The sequence below is a fragment of the Lipotes vexillifer genome, unplaced genomic scaffold (genome assembly GCF_000442215.2).
Source record: "Lipotes vexillifer unplaced genomic scaffold, Lipotes_vexillifer_v1.1 scaffold271, whole genome shotgun sequence".
NCBI classification, from domain to species: domain Eukaryota; kingdom Metazoa; phylum Chordata; class Mammalia; order Artiodactyla; family Lipotidae; genus Lipotes; species Lipotes vexillifer.
In genome coordinates, this window is record NW_006780882.1 from 1,182,484 (window position 1) to 1,189,118 (window position 6,635).

General features: G+C 37.6%; 1 pseudogene; it reads right to left on the reverse strand.

The window, feature by feature from the left end:
• Nucleotides 1-1,553: 1,553 nt before the first annotated feature.
• On the reverse strand, nucleotides 1,554-6,392 carry LOC103077532 (UBX domain-containing protein 2A-like; annotated as a pseudogene).
• Nucleotides 6,393-6,635: the final 243 nt, after the last annotated feature.

Genomic DNA, 6,635 nt, shown 5'->3' on the forward strand with positions numbered 1-6,635 from the left:
CCTTTCTCATGCATAATGGATGAATAATAAATATAGGTCCGTTCTCTCATTTTCAGCCTGTTTGTGTTTTTATATTTACAGCAAGTTTCTTATAAGTGGCATATGGTTGAATCTCGCTATTTTTATCCAGTCTTATAATGCCTCCCTGTTAATTTAAGTGCTTAGTCTATTTATATGTAATATAAATTATTCATATGTGTGCATTCAAGTCTAATATACTGCTATGTGAGTTTGATTGTCTCATCCTTGTTCCTCTATCATTCTCTCCTTAAATTGTGGGTGAATCAAATATTTAAAAAAATATATATTTTATCTTCTGTTACATCTTTGTTGTTATTGTCATGTATGCATGTGTGTATATGTTTGTGTTTTGCATTAAAAATGCAATATTGATCTTTAGCTTTGAACATTCTGTTTAAACTATTTTAATGTTTCATAAAAGTTTATCATAATATGTTTCAAAATTACCTTTCAACTTTTGTTGTTGTTTATTTTACCTCTGTATGTGCTGTAAAATCTCTACTATAATCTGAATTGTGTCCCCCCAAAACTCATATGTTTAAGCCCTAATCCCCAGTATGATTGTATTTTCATATAAAGCCTTTAAAGTAGTAATTAGGGTTCAATGATGTCATAAGGGTGGGAGTTTAATCTATGATGATCAGTGTTCTTATAATAAAAGGAGGAGATACCAGGGATGTACACACCCAGGGTAAAGGCCATATGAAGGCACAGCAAAGAGATGGCCATGTACAAGCCAAGGAGAAAGGCCATGGGAGGAACCATCTCCCCTGCTTGCACCTTCATCTTGAACTTCCAGTCTCCAGAATTGTGAGAATATAAATTGCTATGGTTTAAGTCATCCAGTGCAGGGCATTTTATATAATAAACTAATATACTTATGTTCTTTTATTATTTTTGACATTTTAATAAGCTACAAAATTTTATTCTTAAATATATATACATCCTAGATACAGTTGCCAAATTAATATTTGAGTATATCTTGACGTTACAGAATGAAAACTGAACACACTGTGAAGTTTAGTCATAGTTAAGGTGAAAACAGAGTCTTGTAGTCTTTTGATTATATCTCAGTTATAAAATAATGACATTGATGCTTTTAACGTGCAATGCACATTTTTAAAAAAAATTCACTGCTCTTTTTAAATCTGAGACAGCTAGCATTTAAAAAAATCGCTGCTGTTTGGGAAAGTAATGGATACACATTTAAATGAATCATAATACAAACATATTTGCTTATTTATATGATGTTAAAATTCTTAATTATATAGCTACTAAAATGTACCTTATGTTGATTAATTGATATTTGAAAATGTGGAAGAATGCACTGAATTTTCAGGAACATAGCTCCAGTCATAGTTTACTTTGCTAACTTGTACTTATTTTTAGAACTCTCATCAGAGGACAGTAAAATAGGACCTGGATTAAAGGTCCAGTGAATATGACTTTTCCTTAATACATTTTGGTCTGCATGTTTGCTTACAATCATTATTCCTCTCCAAATTTCCCACTTAGTCCATTAAAAATTAATGCTATGAAAGTTCTCTAAAATGATCAGCTCTTTTTTGGAGTCTCTCAGTGATTGCAGCATTGTACAGATCTGCTTCTTCCAGTGTGACTGTTTCATCTAGCAATTTGAGAAAAGGAAGTGGCACTGCCAGGGAAAGGGTAGACTTCTTTGAGACCCTTGGAATTTTGCGATGAAGTCTTTGATATGGCTTACCCAAAACCTGTGACATGCAGCTCAAGCAGTGTTTTAGAGGGAAATGAATAGCTATTAATGACTACAGGAAATATAAAATTTCTGGAAGATCTTTTTCCATTTGGCTAACCAGATCTGTATTTTAGTGAAATGTTCCAGATTATTAGACAACAGGCAGAGTGTCTTTATTCTCATCCTCAATACTCTTTGCTTTAGAAAAAAAATTTGGTGTAGCACTTCCCAGTCTGTGATCCTGCCCTGAGAAGGTCTGGAATACAGTCTTCATTGACATACATAGTTCATTTTTTTTTTTTTTATCTTCAACTAACATCCACCATTTCTTTGTCAAAAATCTTTTGTAATTCTGAAGGTAATTCACCTTTTTGGTGGAGTTCAGAACCTACTTACTGACTTGCACCATCAGAATAACTTCTGAAATCATTAGTGACTTAGCATCCATTTTACCATAGTTTTTTTTTTTTTTTTTTTTTTTTTTTTTTTTGCGGTACGCAGGCCTCTCACTGTTGTGGCCTCTCCCAGTGCGGAGCACAGGCTCCGGACACACAGGCTCAGCAGCCATGGCTCACGGGCCCAGCCGCTCTGCGTCATGTGGGATCCTCCCAGACCGGGGCATGAACCCGTGTCCCCTGCATCAGCAGGCGGACTCTCAACCACTGCTCCACCAGGGAAGCCCAATTTTACCATAATTTTTTTATGCTGACATTCACCTGTTCTTTTCCATGGGTTACAAGCAGTTAGCATCAATCTTCTGAGCTTCCTCCAGTGACTGTTAGCAGAATATTCACAGTTCATTTGTCAGCTGTCACTAAGAGAGTGGTTGTCAGATGCTGTTTCACAAATCCATTCTTCTGTTAAACCCATTTACTCTCTTTTTTTTTAACATCTTTATTGGAGTATAATTGCTTTACAATGTTGTGTTAGTTTCTGCTGTATAATAAAGTGAATCAGGTATATGTATACATATATATCCCCATATCCCCTGCCTCTTGTTCCTCCCTCCCACCCTCAATATCCCACCCCTCTAAGAGGAGTGGGAAAGGGAGGGTCACACAGCACAGAGCAGATCTCCCTGTGTTATGCAGCTGCTTCCCACTAGCTAGCTATTTTACATTTGGTAGTATATATATGTCAGTGCTATTCTCTCACTTTGACCCAGCTTATCCTTCCCCCTCCCTGTGTCCTCAAGTCCATTACCTACGTCTGCATCTTTATTCCTGTCCTGCCCCTAGGTGCATCAGAACCATTTTCTTTTTTTTTTAGATTCTATATATATATATATCGGTTAGCATATGGTATTTGTTTTCTCTTTCTGACTTACTTCACTCTTTATGACAGTCTCTAGGTCCATCCACCTCACTACAAATAACTCAGTTTCATTTCATTTTATGGCTGAGTAATATTCCATTGTATATATGTGCCACATCTTCTTTATCCATTCATCTGTTGATGGACACTTAGGTTGCTTCCATGTCCTGGCTATTGTAAATAGTGCTTCAATGAACATTGTGGTACATGTCGCTTTTTGAATTATGGTTTTCTCAGGGTATATGTCCAGTACTGGGATTGCTTGGTCATATGGTAGTTCTATTTTTAGTTTTTTAAGGAACCTCCATACTGATCTCCATAGTGGCTGTATTAATTTACATTCCCACCAACAGTGCAAGAGGGTTCCCTTTTCTCCACACCCTCTTCAGCTTTTATTGTTTGTAGATTTTTTGATGATGGCCATTCTGACCGGTGTGAGGTGATACCTCATTGTGGTTTTGATTTGCATTTCTCTAATGATTAGTGATGTTGAGCATTCTTTCATGTGTTTATTGGCACTCTGTATATCTTTGGAGAAATATTTATTTAGGTTTTCTGCCCATTTTTGGATTTTTTTTTTTTTTGATATTGAGCTGCATGAGTTGCTTATGTATTTTGGAGATTAATCCTTTGTCCATTGCTTCATTTGCAAATATTTTCTCCCATTCTGAGGGTTGTCTTGTATATGATTTCCTTTGCTGTGCAAAAGCATTTAAGTTTCATTAGGTCCCATTTGTTTATTTTGTTTCTTTTTCCATTTCTCTAGGAGGTGGGTCAAAAAGGATCTTGAGGGCTTTCCTGGTGCCGCGGTGGTTGAGAGTCCGCCTGCTGATGCAGGGGACATGGGTTCGTGCCCCGGTCCGGGAAGATCCCACATGCCATGGAGTGGCTGGGCCCATGAGCCATGGCCGCTGGGCTTGCGTGTCTGGAGCCTGTGCTCCACAGCGGGAGAGGCCACAGCAGTGGGAGACCCACATGCCAAAAAAAAAAAGGATCCTGCTATGATTTGTGTCATAGAGTGTTCTGCCTATGTTTTCCTCTAAGAGTTTTATAGTATCTGGCCTTACATTTAGGTCTTTAATCCATTTTGAGTTTATTTTTGTGTATCGTGTTAGGAAGTGTTCTAATTTCATTCTTGTACATGTAGCTGTGCAGTTATTCCAGCACTACTTATTGAAGAGGCTGTCTTTTCTCCATTATATATTCCTGCCTTCTTTATCGAAGAGAAGGTGACCATACATGCATGGGTTTATCTCTGGGCTTTCTATCCTGTTGCATTGATCTATATTTCTGTTTTTGTGCCAGTACCATACAGGCTTGATTACTGTAGGTTTGTAGTATGGTCTGAAGTCAGGGAACCTGATTCCTCCAGCTCCATTTTTCCTTCTCAATATTGCTTTGCCTATTCAAAGTCTATTTTGTTTCCATACAAATTGTGAAATTTTTTGTTCTAGTTCTGCGAAAAATGCCACTGGTAGTTTGATAGGGATTGCGTTGAATCTGTAGATGGCTTTGGGTAGTATAGTCATTTTCACAATATTGATTCTTCCAATCCAATCCAATCCTACCTCAAGAAACAAGAAAAATCTCAAGTAAACAACCTAACCTTACACCTAAACAATTAGAGAAAGAAGACCAAAAAAACCCCAGAGTTAGCAGAAGGAAAGAAATCATAAAGATCAGATCAGAAATAAATGAAAAAGAAATGAAGGAAACGATAGCAAAGATTAGTAAAACTAAAAGCTACTTCTTTGAGAAGATAAACAAAATTGATTAACCATTAACCAGACTCATCAAGAAAAAAAGAGAGAAGCCTCAAATCAACAGAATTGGAAATGAAAAAGGAGAAGTAACAACTGACACTGCAGAAATAAAAAGGATCATGGGAGACTACTACAGCAACTATATGCCAATAAAATGGACAACATGGGAGAAATGGATGAATTCTTAGAAAAGTACAGGCTTCCAAGACTGAACCAGGAAGAAATAGAAAATATGAACAGAGCAATCACAAGCACTGAAATTGAGAGTGTGACTAAAAATCTTCCAACAGTGCTTCCCTGGTGGCGCAGTGGTTGAGAGTCCACCTGCTGATGCAGGGGACACAGGTTTGTACCCCAGGTCCGGAAGATCCCACATGCCGCGGAGCGGCTGGGCCCGTGAGCCATGGCTGCTGAGCCTGTGCGTCTGGAGCCTGTGCTCCACAATGGGAGAGGCCACAACAGTGAGAGGCCTGCGTACCGCAAAAAAAAAAAAAAAAAAAAAAAAAAAGTCTGCCAACAAAGAATAGCCCAGGACCAGACGGCTTCACAGATGAATTCTGTCAAACATTTAGAGAAGAGCTAACACCTATCCTTCTCAAACTCTTCCAAAATATAGCAGAGGGAGGAACACTCCCAAACTCTTCTACAAGGCCACCATCACCCTCATACCCAAACCAAAGATGTCACAATAAAAGAAAACTACAGGCCAATATCACTGATAAATGTAGATGCAAAAATCCTCAACAAAATACTAACATATAGAATCCAACAGCACATTAAAGGGATTATATGCCATGATCAAGTGTGGTTTATCCCAGGAATGCAAGGATTCTTCAATATAGGCAAATCAGTCAATGTGATATACCATATTAACAAATTGAAGGATAGAAAGCATGTGATAATCTCAATAGATGCAGAAAAATCTTTCAACAAAATTCAATAGCTATTTATGATAAAAACTCTCCAGAAAGTGGGCATAGAGGGAATCTACCTCAACATAATAAAGGCCATATGTGACAAACCCACAGCCAACAGCATTCTCAGTGGTGAATAACTGAAACCATTTCCTCTAAGATCAGGCACAAGACAAGTTGCCCACTCTCACTGCTATTCAACATAGTTTTGGAAGTTTTAGCCACGACAATCAGAATAAAAACTGGAAATAAAAGCAATCCAAATCGGAAAAGAAGTAAAACTGTCACTGTTTGCAGATGGCATGATGCTATACATAGAGAATCTTAAAGATGCTACCAGAAAACTACTAGAGCTAATCAGTGACTCTGGTAAAGTAGCAGGATACAAAATTAATGCACAGAAATCTCTTGCATTCCTATACACTAATGATGAAAAATCTGAAAGAGAAATGAAGGAAACACTCCCATTTACCATTGCAACAAAAAAGAATAAAATACCTAGGAATAAACCTACCTAAGGAGACCAAAGACCTGTATGCAGAAAACTATAAGACACTGATGAAAGACATTAAAGAGGATACAAACAGATGGAGAGATATACCATGTTGTTGGATTGGACGAAACACACCTATTGTTGATACTTTCAAGAGTATTTACTTCTTTCATTCCCTTTGCTTTACTTTGGGTGTCGTGGCCTCTTCCTCAGTTTCTTCAGGGGTCCTGGGACCCTACCCCAGCGTTCAACCTGCACAACCTTGCCCCACAGCCAGTTCACTGGATCCCTTCCACAGGAACACTACTCCCTGAACCTCTGTTTTTTTCAATTTAGAAAATTTAGTGATATACTTGTATAAACATAGGAATTTTTGAGTTCTGTGTATTTAGAAAGTTATTTATTCTCTATTGTTC